Here is an 18,219-nt window from a genome sequence, read left to right on the forward strand (position 1 = left end):
CCTAGGCCTCTGAGCTCCTATCTCTGTCTCATCAGTTCAACAAGACTGCAAGCTCTGCTTAGGTTCCCTCTCACAATGCTATGGTCCAGAAACTTCCTGCAAGCAAAAAGCCAGGGTGACTGTAGGGCTCCCTTCATTTGTTCCTTTTTTCTCAGGGATCACAGTCCTGTGCTACCTGTTGCCCAATGTCTGAAGACAGTTGTTTCATATATTCTGTCCAGTTCCTAGTTGTTTACAGAGTATATGAGGCAGAAGGAAACAAGTGTTATACCAGTTATTCTCATATGGACCAAAGTGGAAGTACCTAAGCCTTTCAACACTGAGTTACTTTAAGGATCAAACTCTGGAGGTTTCATATATTAAAAGTGGAAAAACCTACCACTAATAGAAGACTACAGCAAGCAGGAAAATGGCTCTGGAAGCAGAAAGCAAAATGGATAGATCTCTTCAGATTTGACAGGTAGTGAACTCTCAGAATATGAAGTGACTCAACCAATTTCAGGGGCAACGTACTGCTCAGAACCAAAAGGTTAGAGGTGTCAGTCTTAAAAAATATATAAAATCAAGAACTCTAAAATCCAAAGTAATGAAATAAAAAAAATCAGAGCACTCATGTAGAAACTGAAGTTGACAAAAGTGTCAGTTACCAGTCACACTGATATTTCTTTCTATAAGTCCATGCCAAAAATAGCTCACTCCTCTTATTCTTCCTCCATACAAGTTTTTTAAAAATGCAATCTGAACAACCTTATTTACAACAGCTAAAAAAATCTTGAATTTACTAATAATCATGAACGATGTCTGATGTATGTGTGTTTTGTTACTGCTGTTTTTAAAGGGCTATTTTTTCAGCTATGATGATTTAAACACTCTAATGGCACAGCGATTTACCTCACTACTGTACTAGGTAACACTTACTTTATCATAGTCTTAATAGCACAGATATTGTGATAACAGTGCCATGTCTATAGAAAGGCAGTCATCTAAGGACTGGAACTCTACACTACCTAAACCAGATATGCGACTCTTTTATGATAGAACTGAAAAAAAAAATACTGTGATATGTTCCATTAGATTATTGTATTAAAATTTATTTTAAAAATTTCCCAGTAACACATTAGGCAACACCATGATAGTTTAATGATCAGAAAGTAAATTGAGTCAGCTTTTAATATGGGAGGCAAAGAAAATAAGGGTAGCAGTAAGCAAGTCAGTGCGGAGCCTATGAGAAAAAAAAAAGCAAAATACATGAATGACATTGTCTGAGGAAGTAAGGTAGTAAAATAAGTAGGATAACTGCTTACCTTCTTGCTTTACACTTCTCTTTAGGTAGTCCTATATCATTGCCTACTTCAAAGTCTGTAACTTTGTAAATAATGAAGTAGAAGCTAAACAAAAAGACTAAACTCCCTGGGAAGATAAGAAAGAACATGGCAGTCCTACCAACAAGCACCAGTCCAACAACTTTCTCTGTATATTTATGGTTTAAACAGCCTCCAGCTGAACTGCCAGGTACATGGCAGACTACAAGTTAGCCAAAGGTGGTGTGTAGGGTTTGGAAATAACAGTGACCTACTCAGCTTCATCACATCAATAATAAAGAAAGCAAGATTTGTCACCTGAGCTATTGAATATGCTTATCCCTGAAAGCTAATTTTCCCCCTAGAGTCCACCTAGTCCTCTTCTTTAAAATCAGCAAGAACACCTGAAACCTTTGCTCTCTAGATAAATCCCACAGATAAAAAAATATTTTAAACTAGACCCGTCTCTCCACTTCAGGTATGAAATGCACATACGGAACTTCATACTCAGTCCAGGGCTTCTATATAGTTATAAAACCAAGGACCATGGGAAATGTAATTTCCCACCAGGCCTACCTTTCCCACCCCTTCTTGGCATTAAACACTAACCAAATTGCCATTCAAAGATGCAGATCTTGGGACTCAACAGGCCTCAACTAAATATTGCTAGACTGATGAAAAAAATCTTTTTGTATTTGAAAAGAGTCTTTCAGTGACCAGCTTCATGCTTTCAAACTTGCCCAGAGTCTTTCCTCATTCTGCAAATGTAAACATACAACAAAAGTACCTCTTCTTCAAAGAAATGAAAAAGAGCAATGGCGAAATTATTGTAATTAGCAATAAAGAACAGTTAATCAATTAAATCCAAATTGTTTTCTACAGGAACACATTTCTCGTTTTGTAATGTAAGACAGGGAAATTGCCAAATGATTGTTTTACTTATAATTAACTAGTTCTCATATGGACTACAAATTACATAATATATGTAAGGGTCTAGCCCAATGCATGATTCACTAAATGGTAGCTCTCTTTTCACCTCAAATCTGTCTTGGAAGATCAGTTTGAATTAGAGAAATCTGGGTATAAGGTGAAAGATTTATATGATCTGCTACGGCCATGCCACCCTGAATGGGCCCAATCTCGTCTGATCTAGGAAGCTAAGCAGGGTCAGGCCTGGTTAGTACTTGGATGGGAGACCGCCTAGGATATACCAGGTGCTGTAGGTGTAAAAATATATAAATAAATAAATAATTTTTTTAAAAAATTAAAAAAAAAAAAAGATTTATACGATCTGAAGAAAATATCAGACCATAGGGCATACAATTTAAATGAACTAAAAGTCGTTTTATTACTTTGGAATACATTCAAACTCACCTGCTCATCTCTCTCCTTCTCTACTCAAATGGTACTTTAATAAATAAGGTAAATAACACATGAGAATAACTAGTAATGAATATATCTATATACATGGAAGTTCTTTTATACCTAGAACAAAGCCAACCTTCAACCATCTGGCTCACATGAATGATCAATTCCAAAAATGGGAAAACAAAATATGATTGAAAAACAAATCAATAAGGTTTCTACTGTTGAAAATATGGGAATTCTTTAAAATAATTTCAAAGCATAATAGCAAAACTAAATCTAATTACATAATAAGACAAAAATCGTGATTTAAAAATTACAACTGTATAAAAGACACATAAAAAGGAGCATTTGGCAAATGATCATGACAATATGTATATGTTTATGTATATGTATGTATATGTATGTGCATGTGTATATACTACTGAAAACAGCTAACTTTTACTGAGTATATTTACTATGCGCCAGACCTTTTCCAACTAGTTACATGTAATAATTCTTTTAAATCCCTACTACAACCCTATGATGTAGATACTATTATTATTTCCCATTTTACAGATAGGGAAACCAAGAATCAGTAATTAACTTGTCAATGGTCACATAGCTACTAAGTGGCGGGGCCAGGATTTGGAAGCCAGGCATTGTGGCTCCAGGGCCAACTCTCTTTACCACATACTCTGTGTATTATTTAATATAAACCACCTGAAAAATAGGATTCTAATGTGGAACTGAATTACTGGCTTTAAAGAACACCTGGAAAATGGAGCTAGCATAAAATCGTTGACACTGTGTATATCATAAAAATTAAAATAGAAGATTAAAAACATAAAACTTCACTATAAAGAAATGCTCTAAAGATAAAAATCTGGAAAAAATTATGTCATAATAATATAAATGGACTGAGTATTAATAACAAGCATCCCATTGAAAGAAAGGATTAAAATTCTTATATAACATTTTTAAATTCACTATAAATGTAATACAGGTTCACTGTAAGACAATTTTTGGAAAATACAGAAAAGTAGAAAGAAGAAAATAAAAATCACACATAATCCCACAACCCAAAGAAAATGAAAATTTATGTTTCCTGACAGTCTTTTTCTATGGAAATACTTTCACATGGTTAAGATCATACTGTACAGTTTTGTATAGTTTATTTTTTAACTGAAGTACATAAACATTTTCCTACATGGTTAAAATTCTTCAAAAATATTTTAATGGTTCCATGATATTTCATCATATGGGTGAACTATAATTTGGGGGAATCATTTCCTTCTCTTTAAAACTGTGGGGAACATCTCTACGCATTAAAGTTTATTCAGATCTCAGATTTATTTTCTGAAGATAGATTTTTAGAAACATAATTATCAGATCAAAGTATATGAACATTTTTCAAAGGTCCTGATGCATTTTACCAAATTGCTTTCCAGAGAGACAGTGCCATTAAAATTAAAAAAAAAAAAAGAGTGACTTTATTGTGTTAAAACTTCAAGAATATTTATTTACAACCAGCATTTATGAATTATTTTAATTGGTGGCAGCTGCTTTAAATGTTCTCATTGTTAAACCAGTAAAATACCACAATGGAAACAGACTGTCTTAATTTAAGGTCAAATGGCAGTTATAGTTTAAAAATTAAACTCAAGAATACTTGCCTCGTGGTAAGAATGGCTTCTTTCCAACTTGCAGAATCCCTCTTCCTCAAAACTTAAAACGCTCGTGCCAAATAAACTTATTCTACGGTCTTACACCATAAAACTAGAAGCATCCGAGGCTGCTTTTTTATGTTGTGTTTTGTTAAACATAGCATAGTTAAATCGATACTTTAAAATCCATCTATCTTCACCGTTCTTCAGGTAACACACTATAAAGCAAATACATTACATTTAAAGAATAAAGGATAAGCATAACTTTAAAGTAGTTGTAAAATTGTTTCTCTAAAGGTGTTTTATTCCTAACAGCCTTCTCTCCAGTCTGTGTTTAAGTGTTTGGCCATGTCCTTACAATCCAGCTCTATCAGGGTTGTTCACAACCATACAAGAAAGAGAGGCCTTAGTCCAGAGAATGGAAAGAAAGGTAGAAGCTAAGGGCTGTCAGAGATAATGTTCCTCTCTTGAAGCCTTCCTCCCAAATAACTTTCAAAGAGTCTACCAGGAGTCACTGTTAGCTATTGCAATTTAATAATCTCATGGCTTGAGCAAAAATTTTAAAGTGCTTTATTTTTCTTCACAACACATATCACTATTTGTTTATTGTCTACCCACTAAATTGTAAGTTCCAAGAAATCTGTCTGTGGCACGGCTGCATCCCTAGTCCCCGGAACATAGAAAGGGCTAAATATGTTTGTTGAATGAATGAAAGAGAATTTTGTTGTGGGTCTAGGCCCAAGAAATACCAGTTTTAAATGTGTAGTGAATGTCTAACTGTGGCACAAAGAATTTATATCAAAGGCATAAACAGCTTTCTCAGGCCCTTAAGTAGAGTTTGAAACTCTCACACTTTAAAGATACTCTTAGAGACATAAATGTCTCAGAGATAAAATCAGGGGGAAAACTGAGAGATGTTTTGTTCTTAGAATTCTAGTGATTGGGTAAATCATGTATCCGAATCTAAAAGTTCAAATCAATGCAGTATAGTAGGATAAAAATGCTATAATATGGTAGGAAGGGGATGGAAATAGGGATGGGTAGCCAAAGACACAGGCCCAAGGCTCAACTCTACCATCCGTTAGTCAAAAGACCATAAAGGAGTCATCCAATTCTCTTCATGTTCAGACATGGATATGCAAGTGCACTGTCTGCTTAATGGGCTGCTATAGATATCCAAGGACACTAGGCATTTAAAAGGTCCTGGAAACTGCCGATTATTATAATGCCTTTCCAATAAAGGTATACTTATTTATGTTATCATCATTTTTGGCCAACGAGCCCCTCAATAACTGTTAATTTCCTTCCTTGGATACCTGAGAGAAGTAGGGATACTCTGAGTATTATAATTTGTTAAAATAAGTATTATAATTTCACAGGTGGTTCTTGAATGGATTCCATATCTAGGGAAATGTAAGATTCTGGTGTGATGGGTGCACCCTGAGAGATTACGCTTTACTCAAGTGGTTCAGGGCTTTAAAGAGGAACATTAAAGAGGAAAGTAAGTTGATATTCAATGAGAGCATACTATGAGTCAAATATGATTAGCTTTCCCACGCATCTTACTCTTCCCAGAAACCCTATTAAAAAGGTTTATACAGATGAGAAAACTGAGGCTTAGCAGTTGGTTTACTTAAGCCTAAGACACCACCGGTATGGGGCAGACCTGACATCAACAACTAGGGCCAACTCCAGAGCCATAGAAAAGGTTTATCATCTCTAGATAAGAGTGAGTTTGCACACTATCTCCTTTTTTGTTATTTCAGTCATTTTTTTATTGATATATGGATTAACAAAAAATGCTGATGCACTCTATACCATCAGTAACCAGATTAACAGTAAGAAAATTCTGAATCCACAGGGAAAAGATGATTTTCAATCTGATAAAGCAATTAAATCTGGTCCCTAAGTGCGGGTAGGTAGAAGAGACATCATAGCCCATTACACATGCACTGGATAACTATTTTAAAAATTTCTTAAGTAAACTCAGGATATCCTTGGCAACCAAAAAAGTCATTTTCCAGTACTTCCCATCTGATAAACATCCTCTAGTTTGGGGACTTATAGAGAGGTGACTAAAGAACTGTTATCCCCCCAAAAAGTATACCTACGCCAAAAGAAATGCTCTTCCTGAAAATACCCAAAGAAATATGTGGTAGGAGTCCCTTTAACCTCTATAGGTACAGAACACCAGAGGAAATGTTTAGTTTAAGCAGAGTAAAACTGTACATCAAAGAAATGGTTCCAGCGGCAGCAAGTTTCCATGCAAAGGCTAGTTAAATCATGGCAGGGCAGATCCAAAGGGGAAAAAAATGTAAGTCATCAGTCAAACTTCAGAGCTCAAAATCTGATGGCAAGCGATAAGGATAGCTGGGAGAAAAGTCACCATCATTTGCCTAGAATTTTTTCTAGGTTTGGTCAAATACAACTAGAAGTGAGGTTTGGTTTTGTGTTGCTCTGATAGGCTTTTGGAAAGCAGAAAGTGTCCTCTTAGATCACAAGAAGAACTTGGGGATCTTCTTTAAAGAAACTGCATATCAGGGTAGCTAGGGAGTCATGTGGATTCCTTTACTGCTACCCTTTGAGGCAAATTTGCCAACTGGCAAGAAAACAGAATCTTAAAATGTCACTGATAGTTATAAGATGAAGGCAGTGGCCATGAATGGCAGGCTCACAGGCCCAGTCCTTGGTATACATTCTTACCAAGCCATCAGATACCAAGAAATGTGACCTAGGTGGAGCCCGAAGACAAAATTAGCCTATCCTTCAAATATTAGGTGGGGGGAGGTTGAAGTGCAAAGGAGAGAAACAGTCATAAAGGAAGTATGCAATCAAGCTTGGCCAGGGCCACAAAAAGTGCCAAGGAATGAATTGCCCAGAGGCCAGTCTAAAATTCATGGAGTTCTCCCAAGGCAATCAGCACCAGTGACGACAACAGAAGTTGGAGCTGAGAAAAGCCAAAGCTCAAAGTCTTAATAAGTTCTTCAGATCCTTTAAGTTTTAGACTAAATATCAGCTTCTCAAAGAAACTTTCTCTCAACCTATCTAATATAAAGGATACCAACTCTGTTATTCTCTATATTGATCTGTTTACTTATCTCAAATAAAATTAGTTCAGTCTTGTTTCCCCCACTAGACTATAAGTTTTGTATAAACAAAGACCTTGTCTGCCCTTTACACTATTACACCCCCCCAATGCTTAGCTAGTACCTGGAATACATTTAAGTGCTAAATAATAATTTGTTGAATAAAAAAAAATGATTAGTTTATAACAATGATTCTCAGAGTGTGGTCTTTGGACCAGCAACATTGGGGTCATCTAGGAACTTGTTAGAAATTCAAATTCTCAGGCCCTACACCAGACCTATTGAATCAGAAACTCAGGGAGTGGGGCCAGCAATCTGTGTTTTAACAAGCACTACAGGTGAATTTCATGCATGCTGAAATTTTAGAACCACTGGTATATAACAAGGATGTATAAATATTCACCTATCAAGAGTACAGAAAAATATATTTCCTAGTGGTAGGAAGTACATAGGTTAAGGTTCTTCTCTAACATGGGGTTGGAATGTTTGGTCAGGTCATCCACAATTCTGAGTCTGGTAGGCACACAACTAATATCTTATCTGGAATGTAGCAAGCATTTCCAAATGGAGGCTATTAAGCAGAGATCTTGAACAACTTATTTAACTTCTCCAAGCATGTTTCCTTATCTGTGAGAAGGAAATAATACCAACATCACAGGTTGTAAGGATTAAAAGAGATTTTTAAAAAATATTTTTTTTTTCACCCAATAAATGCTAGTGGTGGTGCTGCTTCTTATTGAATTTATTTTTGCTGACCTGTGAAAATGAGTAACTTGCAGCAACAGTTTTCAACTCCCAAGAATGTCCTGGGAAGAAAGTATGCTATTTTTCAAAGGGTATCACCCAAATGCTAGATACGAGTAGCTTTGTGAGAGTATAAGGATATACCATTTGCTAGACTCCAGAGAAAAGAGATATCAGAGAGGTGAGTTAACTCATGAAGGGTTAAAAGAAGAAGAAACAAGATGGGAACAGAATCAGAGATTGCTAGCCTTGGGTGAGAATTGCTGGCAGTGACAATGGAAGGGTTCAAAGAGCAAGGCTATGCTGTGATGGATTCTCCTCAGCTGGTAAGAAGAAAGTCCTTATATGTCTAATGTCTATATTTTCCAAACCAAAACTCGGCACAGTCTGATGAATGAGTATACTTATGAACACAATGAGACAAACTGAAATCAGGGCTGTCCTGGGAAATCCTGAATATATGGTTACTGTCTGGAAATGGTCTATTTTTAAAAGAACCCAACACCAGCATGGCTAAAGAACTGCACAGTTTCACAATACCCGTATACAGTCTCTGGTTATGACTCACCATGTATGATGAAGGCTGTATGGGCACATGACTCCTAAAAACTCAGAGCATGTATGAAAAGTTACTTAGGGTCATTTTCTTTTTCTTCCCATTCCACCAGACGCTTCCGGTTTTACAAATTTATTGGCCAAAATCTAGAGGCCTTAGTAAAAGATCATCAGGCTTATCTTGAGTGTCCTAGATTAGCTACTACTGCATTTTAATAGCAGTTCAAGGGTTCTTTTGAACTATTTCATTGCCTTTGGTGGTAAGGAGGAATACAAGGTGCTTCAATAAATCATGTTCATGTCAATAGTTTCCTGAGATCCAATGGACAACTAAGCAAAATTTTATAACAACTGGTTATAAAAATGAGGCTGGTTAGAAGAATCAATGGCCTTTCTGCCACTGATTCTGTCAGGTATGAGACATGCTGTTCTCAAGTCAGTCAGAACTAAATGAGTTTGAACAATTTACCTTCTTGATAAAGGCAGCAGGTTTAACAAAGATAAAAGAATTCCATCTACTAGAATTCAAGAGTGGGATGTCAAAAGAGGTGGATGAAGGATAAAACAGTTCTTACTGTTGTCAACTTTCCTTCCAGGGATACGTTTCCTAAATAGAAATCAAAATACAGAGACACACTAACTGTTACAGTCATCTAATGTATCTGAGACTGAGGAAGTGTTGTTGAATCAGAGGATTTTCCACTTCAGGGAAATGGCTACGCCTCCATACCTAGTTGAGTAAGAACTTTCAAATTGTTCTGGTTTCCTCTCCAACCCTGGAAAAGAGAGGCCACCTTGTTGTTGTAGTTGGAGAGAACACATTCAACCATTGAGCCTATCAGAGTGACAGCAATTAGCATAAACTGATCTAATTTGAATCTGGAGCAGTTCACACCTTGGGTAACCAAAGGTTCCTTGGTTTCCTGGGTGTCCTCATTCTGGAATGAAACTAGTGTGCACACTGCTGCTCAAAATTCCTCACCTCAACCATGTCTTACATCTCGGTCTTCCAAGTTACTAGTCTACATGGCACTGTGCAGTATGGGTTAGAGCTGGAAGACTTAGCTCTTGGAAGACTCAGTCTGTTATCTAGAGGCAAGTCAGAACTAGGTATTCAGGGTGTACAGTTGTCTGGATTAAAAGAGACTAAAAAGAAGCTAAGAGGTTTTCCTTCCCTCATTCTTTCTCAATAGGAAGCATGGGTTAGAGACTATACAGGGCCATCCCACAAGGATAAACAAGATGAGAAGCCAAACTGCAGTGGACAGCATCAATTTAGTACAACAAACCATTATGAAGCACCTTTTCTACTATGTGCTATACGCTAGGGATTAGAAATGAAAAATACCATCTCTACTCCCTTAGAGCTTCTAGCTTAGTAAGTGAAGAAGAGAAACACATAAGTAGAATTTAATATAACACAGAAAATGATAAGAAAATAGCTGTGAATGAGGAGTGATGGGGCAGAGAGGAAGGCTACTTAATATGGGAGTTAAGGGAAACAAGAAAGGAGAGGACCATAACTGTGGAAAAGCACTTTAACTCAAGATCTGTGGCTTGGAGCCACATATAGTATAAGTTGAAGATAGAATAAAAGAAAGGGAAAAGGCCAGAAAGCTCCTGGTCAAAAAGCCAAAGGGGCACCATTGCTTTTGGGCTTTTTTTAGGTGGCAAAGGCTTTGACAGGGTGGAGAATTCTCTCTCAGCACAATGCCCACTCACCCACCTACCAACGAACAAACCTTTACAGAGGTTGGATCTGGTAAAGAAACAGGGAAAAAAAAAGCAGATGTGTAAAACACCTGGCAGGATGCATGCCACATAAATTATCAGCAAACATTATTGCTCTTAATTTCCCCCCAAAAGCTCTACCAAAATTTCAGGAGTCAGATTGTGTACTCTCAGGCATTGAGGAAAAACTAGAGACCTCCAAAGTATACCTGAAGACAAAAGCACCAATCTTATTCTATAGGTCTTCATCAGCAGATGGCTGACAGAGCTCTCCAAAATCCACTGGGTCATGGCATAGCCCTTCTCTTTGGATAAATAGTGTGAGCCTAACATGAACCCCTAGGTCACCATCCACATTATTCAGTAAGGTGCCAAACTATACCATTTCTTTCCTGTGCTATTATTTGTACCTATTCTTTGCTCTCAAACTCAACTTCACAGCTAATCCTTAGCTTTCTCTGGGCTAAACTACCACAATGTTCCCTTCAACAATGACTGGTTTAAATGTGACCAATCTCTCGCTCTGATTCAACCATATAACCCCTATACCAGTATTTATCAATAGGTCAGAAAATGAAGTCAAAATGAATAGATGCTTTAATTTCAAGCCTTTTCACTCTTCCCTCTCCTGATTCAAGATTTCTCAGATATTCTCATTTCCTGATAGTTCCCTGAACAAAACTACTCAATCAACTCTGTTTATGATCCTCGCTAATTGGAATGTCTAGTCCCCACCCCCCAAATCGAATTCTAAATCCTTATGATTTGAAACGTAATTCAAAATCATCTGTGAATCTTTCGCTAACAAACAAGTTCGTTAACTTCAACATGACTAATATGCCTCCTCCGTTCTCAAGTATAATCATGAATACCCAAATCTCCATTATCCACGTGTGGCTGTTTTCCCTCTCTGTTACCAGCTTGGAGTATGGCCACTTCAGTGAAGGCACTGGAGCAAAGTAGGGAAGGCACATACAGGCAGCTCACAGAATGAGAGAAAAAGTCAGGAAAAGAAGGCAAGCAAAGTACTATTTTGCACTATTTGCAGTACAGTCCCTAATAGAAGTATGGATAATGAGAGATGATTAAATATATATGTCGAATTTAGTTACATCAAGTTATATTAAAAATTGAAACATACCTCATATCCATAGAAATAGTCAAATACTTATTAAGTAGAAAAGATGGTTTACTTATGTATGTCCCAGAGGAAGAGCAAGTTGGTAAATTATTTTATGTATACTGGAAGTTTACAGACCAAGATTAATATGAAATGTGTAGCATACATAAACACACACTAAGTATGTAGGTATGTCCATCATATTCATCCCTGTCAGAAAGCTTGCCAAATCAAATTATTCTTTAAACTCCTATTAGTCCAGTAAACTGTCAAATACATAGATGGCACTCAGGTGGCAGCTGACAGTGATCTTCAATGCTAGCTGAATGAAAACCTATCCAGCCAAGTTCAGGAGGAAATTAAATCATAAAACAGCTAAAGAAAAGGATCCAGCATGTTACAGCATTCTTATAATTGTACTGAAAGATATACTGTAATTTACTTAGTATAGTCAAGAATTTATAGAACCATGATTCAGAGTCACACACAATCTGATTTTAGCACTAAAGCTGAAAAATAAAACCTACTGGAATCAATCTAACTTGCTTTAATTCCTGGAATACAGGTAAAAACCTATTATAGTTAACATCGGGATAACAGCCTCTATATAACAATGCTGTATCTCATAATGAACCTGCAGTAGTTTGTTAATTTGGTTACAAAAATTATTTACAGCAAATAATCATGGCAAACAAATGTTTTCTTCAATTCTCTTTCAGTAACAGTCACTCCCTATAATGAAAAAAATGTTTATATGCTGTTGGCAAAGCAACTCTCACTTGATAACTTACAGTGAACCTTAGATCTGAAGAGTTTTCCCCCTACAGTTTTATTCAACACAACTTCCCCATCCCTCAGCTCCTTAAAAAGCATGCGCAAGCAAACATTAACTATCTAATATGGATGTCAAGTCCATTCATTGACTATGCCATGAGCTTAGTCTTCAGAATCAAATTATTTTGCAGTAAGAAACGATACTTTTCCATTTTTCTGTGTTTACAGCAGTACTGAAATGTACCACATATGGTTCCACTGATGTAAGTTTTAAAGAAATATTTAATGTAATTAACATTTCTAGTGCTTAACAGTAATGAAAAGGCCACTGGTAAAAATGGATGATTTTCATCCTAAATCAATGGCATATTGCATATAAAGTTAAGACCTGATGAAATTAGGTATTTTTAGAGCATGAGATTTATGCAACTTCTCATAATTGTACTTACTGAACATAAACGTATAATACATATAAAATACTTTAGGTTCTTTGTGAATAGAGCTTTAAAGTGTTTTCTTTTATCTGTAACAGTATTTCTTTTGAACACACTGAGTTTGAACACATTAAGATGCCCTTATGAAGGATTATTCTTATTCCCATTTTAATATTCAGTGGAACCAAAACCCAATAACCTGCTTACAATTTCACAAGGAGTTAAGCTACTCTATTTTCTTTCTGTCAATGCTATAATGCTTAATGTTTTTGAACTGCAGTATCCCATTAGTTTAATTCATGATGCACTTTCTCTCTCCTACATATGTGATATGTGTGGGTATTTTAATTCAAAATAATTTTGGTTTAAAATTTTCATGACACCTTTTGAAGTACTGAGAGGTAGATTAAAAAATTCACTGCTCTTAATTTCCTTGCCTTGAGAAAAAATTTAAAAATTAACTCAACACTTTTATATAAAACGATAATCTAGGTAGGTAATAATGGAGTGAGAAGGGGACGGTAAAGAGCATATGGGGTCTCTGCTATCAAAGGAGCTTATCCCATCCAACGTGGGATATAGACATGTACACAAATAATAGAAAAGGTTAAGTGACTGAAGTATTGGGAAGGGGTGATGAGGGTTACAGATGGGTCAGGGATGGGAGGATGTGAAAAGTCTGAAAGCAGACAGCTTCAACATTTCAAATCGCAACACTGATATCATGCTGTAGCTTTTAAATTACACTCCATATCCTACATATGTATCCTCACCTATATGCAAAAAGATACATATGCGGAAGTGCTAAATGCAGTTATCCTAGTTACATTCTGCTTCCCAAGCCATGCACCCGTGGTGCAGCATACGGCCAGAGAGGGCATTTATTTCCTAATTCACACAAAGGCTATGTACGTGCTAGCAGTGGCACTGGGATATTTATTGTCTCCTATATTTCCCTATATCAGCAATGCTACTATCTAAACAATGCATCGATAAAGGACTAGTTAAATAAACTATGGTACATCCATACAATGGAATATCTAGCAGGCATTAAAAAGAAACAGGAACTATAGTCTAGTTATATTGTGGCAATCAGTTTCTTGGTATTTATAATACACTATAGTTATATAAGTTGTATAAGAAATCACCAGTGAGGGAAGCTGGGTGATATGGAATCTCTCTATACTATTTTTGTAACATCTTGTGAATCTATAATTATTTCAAAATAAGAAGTTAAAAAATAGAAGAACTAGGCATTTCTAGGTGTGCCAGTGTAGAAGTATCTCAAAGACTGATTCTTAGCTACAAAAAGATATAGAAAACATGCATAGTATGCTACTCTTTGTGCAAAAAAAAAAAAGGGTATGTATATGTACATAAATGCTAGTATATGCATAGATTATCTCTGTAAATATGTACAAGAAACTGGTGGCAGCTATGGTTCCCTTTGGAGAGGGGAGCTGGGTAGCTGGGAGGCAGGGAGATCTACATCTTATTGTCCATCTTATTTGGAAATTCAAATTTCATACCATACGCACATACTACCTCTTCAAAAACACTTCATTCCAGGGGGAAAGTTTTCCTGGAAGGTTTTAAAGTATCCTTTCCATCTGGTATATTCCCCTTCACCCAGTTTAGAAGGCCCAGGGATTACGTGATGGAATTTAGGGATAGGTTCTTCCATTGATCCAGCATTCTGGGTTCTCCTGTTAGGCTGTAAGCTAGGGACTATACCATTAGCTGTGCTTGGCACAGTGTCTGGCATATTTAGGGACATAGTTTTTCTCAAATTCATTTGACTTATTATCCTGCCCCTTCCTTTAAACTACTCTTAAAAACCCAGACCTAGAAGGATTCTTTGCCATTGATTTGCCCCTGGAACAATGTTTTAAAAATTAACTTCTCATTAGCATAAGTTGTTCCCATGTCAACAAATGTCTATCCCTAGACACTAATGCTCAAAATGATACAGGCTTATTCTAGTGAAGGCAGGTTCATGGAAATGCAGGTGATTTATAAATTTCTTTATTTCAATATCTGTATGTCTGTGAACCAGATGACTCTTCAGTCATCTCAGCTAAAATCTGCCATCCATGCTTATCACCCCCTAACTTCTATAGGTTTTATATATCCCTCTATAAGGCACTTATTTGTTAGCTATTTCAGTGCATAACAGCTCTCTTACTAAAGTGTAAACTTCTTAAGGGCAGGAAAGCCTTTTCTACCTCATTATTCCTACACTAACTAATATCTAGGTGAATCATCCTTGAAGACAGTTCATTTAATTAACATTTCATAAAATTAAAAACTAAACAACTTTTAACATGTCATTTAATTTATAACTGAACTGATTAGCTTAAAATAGTACAGTTGGTTTGTTGTGAGGGCAAATAAGGCTTTAACAAGTATATTCCAAAAAGAAATTATACTATTATAATTAACAAGCCTCATCCCTTGCTCTGACTTAACAGAAGTGAAACCAGCATGTTCTCTGTACATTGGAAGTGCATCCTTTCTTTCTCAACCATGTACAGTTTGCTTTTAAGCTGAAACAGTACTACAAAATTGCTAAACTACTCCCTCTTTAAACTTGGTAAACAAATGCTAAATAAGGAGACTAAGATCCCTAGGGGGAGAGAGAAGATGGCAGTCCCTTCTGAGAGCACTAGTTCAACAGCTTCCTAGTACAAGGCATCTTGTTTCGTCTGCTGGACATCCCTAACCCTGACAGCCAATTCCCAAAAGCAATGCATTCCTTGTTTCATGCTACTTGCAACTGGCTCAAGATCCATTCAAAACGGTTTGGAGCTTTTAATCATTTTGTCTGCCACATTACTTCTTCTTCAAATAAACCTGAAAGCAAGTCAAAATTAGAGCTGATTTTTCTCCCCATAGGAACAAATCACCAATATTATAAGTTACAATGGAATTTATTATCTAGAACTTTGTTAGTCTATTCTGTACTTCATTAGATAAGGTTATGTAAGTTCCAAAAGGTTAAGTCTATTATAATTCTCCTTTATTATTTTTAAAGTATTTTAATATACAACCCTTCACACTTGTAAGCCTTGATGAGGACAGGAACCACGATCTTACATATCTTTGAATCTCCCACAGTGCCTTAGACATAGTAAATTTGTTAATTTTCTTTCAATTAAATTCTTAATAACTATTTATTTGAATTAACTTTGTCAAAGATGTATTTAATGTACATGTTGACAGATAACTCACTTCTACAATTCAGATTTCTGTAAAAATGATTCAACTTTTATTGTTGTGCCAAACTTATTTCAAAATCGGATATTTTTTCTGCAGTCTCTTAAGAGACTCCACCTGAGCTAAAAACAACTTTCTACACAATAGGTATACACATTTTGTGACAAAGACTGCACGTCAGACTGAAGGTCTCTTGGAATTAAGTTTTGGAAGAGAGGCAAGCAAGCTCAGAGAGATTTTAACTGTCTTCAGTTCCTTGAGGGGTGTTAAATTCTTAAACATATTAATTTTAATATTGAAAACTAAGTATGTGCCATTAAGCTCTTTTAGGAGAGAGGGATATGTTGTAAAAAAGCTTGGGTACTGCAACTCTCACAATGTTAGAAATCATACTAAGAAGAAACAGGCAAAGCTTAAATTCTCTTTAGTATATTCTTCTCATCTTAAAAACTAGAATAAGAATAAACTCTTAATTCAGGAGAATGTTCTGAGAATTGATGATTATGAATGCCTTTTAGTATTTTATTAAGGTTTATCTAGAAAGAGCCCAAGATATTCTATGTATACAATATACTTATACCTGTTAACAACATATGAAACTGTCAAATAAAACTTAAATCTGAAAATACAAAGTCACACTCCTAGAATATAACCTGCCAAGGAACTGAGATTTCTAAAGCTAACTACCAATTCTTTACCATAGTTTGAATCATTTTCTTAATGGAGGATCTGGGAATAATAATTAGTACCTTAACCTAAAAATATTAGTCCAAATTAATACCAATTTCAGTTATTAAAATTTTTAACTCCGGATTTTCATTTTTTAAAAAAATATTTTCTTTATTGATATTCTTCATTTGGTGAGGCATTCACATACTTTCCTTTGATTCGTTAGCCATGATTTACTGTGAATTATTTATAATAGCTCAAAGTTTTCTCTGGTAAGCACAACATCTGGGTTTCCTCAGAGACAGTTTCTATTGACTGCTTATTTCCCTGTATATGTGCCATACTTACCTGTTCCTTTGACTGTATTTTATTTTTGTTGTTGAAAACTAGACATTTTAAATAGAATAATGTAGCAGATTTGGAAATCGGATCCCTCCCCAAGGGTTGTGGTTGTTGTGGTTGTTTGTATGTTTAGTGACTTTCCTGGACCAATTCTATAAAGTCTATATTCCTTCTTATGTGTGGCTACTTGAAGTCTTCTCAGTTGCCTTAGGGGTCAGCTAATGATTACACAGAAATTTTCTAAAATGTCTTTAACCAATAGATATCTCGCCCTTTGCCAAGGGACCTTGTGTGTTGGGGCATGCCTTCACTGTTAACGCAATTTACAACTCTGCCTTAGCCTTCATTTCCTGCTTCCGCAGGTTCTCAGGGTCAGCCAGAGGTGAGTGAGTAGGGCCTCCTCAAGTCTTTCCTGGGCATGTACACAGCTCTACACATGTGTATGGCCTCCTAGATACCTAGAAATATCTTGGAGCTTTTTAAAGCCTCCTACCTCATCCCCATATCCTTCTTTTAAGTTTTTTGGCCAGCATCTTCTTTGCCTCTCCTGGTATCACCACCTCAGGCAGATGCAATGTTAAACAACTGAATAAATGCCCTGAGGATAAGACTTTTCCACTGAGCAAGGATGAGTCAGGTCAAATAAAGACAAGTCTTGTGAATGGGGCCTTTTCAGAGAGCTGCCAGACAGGCCAAATAGTGAGAATTCTCTGGGGACAAGGATATTTGGGAGCCTGACCCCTCCAGTGGCTGCTGGTTTTCATAGCTACTGTGGTTGCAAGCCTGCTGCTTTCCTTGTGGAACTAGGGAAAGGCAGATAGGATTGTGGCAAGTTGAAACAGAACAAAGCTCCCTGTTCTTACCCAAAATCAGCTGTTTTTAATGAATAAAGGCTCTCCAGGTTGTTGAAGGCCTTTGGTTAATTTCCAGAATTCTGAAAAAGTTAGTTTTGAAAATACTGTCAGTGTTTATGTTGCTTTTAAAGAGGATTAGATTTTCTGAGGTCCTTACTCCAATATTCTGGAAATCCCCACTTTCAGTTTAAAAATCATTCTTGAACTGGTGTCTTCTAAAAAGACTGTAAATTACAAATGAACAGGACAAACACAGACTCATGGACACAGACTATAGACTAGTGGTTACCATAGGGTAGGAGGTGGGGGAGGAGGGGATGTATATGGTGTTAAGGGGGTCAAATATATGGTAGCTGGAGAAAACTGGACTTTGGGTGATAAA

The 18,219-nt window shown here is 36.3% G+C and overlaps 1 protein-coding gene and 1 pseudogene across 1 annotated transcript in view; one reads left to right on the forward strand and one right to left on the reverse strand.

Moving 5' to 3' along the window:
• The window catches only part of AMMECR1 (Alport syndrome, mental retardation, midface hypoplasia and elliptocytosis chromosomal region gene 1), a 102,776-nt gene that overhangs the window by 67,834 nt on the left and 16,723 nt on the right, over nucleotides 1-18,219 (reverse strand). The gene's annotated exons all lie outside the window — the stretch shown is intronic.
• LOC112484194 lies at nucleotides 2,408-2,527 on the forward strand (annotated as a pseudogene).

This window comes from Pteropus alecto, unplaced genomic scaffold (genome assembly GCF_000325575.1).
Source record: "Pteropus alecto unplaced genomic scaffold, ASM32557v1 scaffold107, whole genome shotgun sequence".
Taxonomy (NCBI): domain Eukaryota; kingdom Metazoa; phylum Chordata; class Mammalia; order Chiroptera; family Pteropodidae; genus Pteropus; species Pteropus alecto.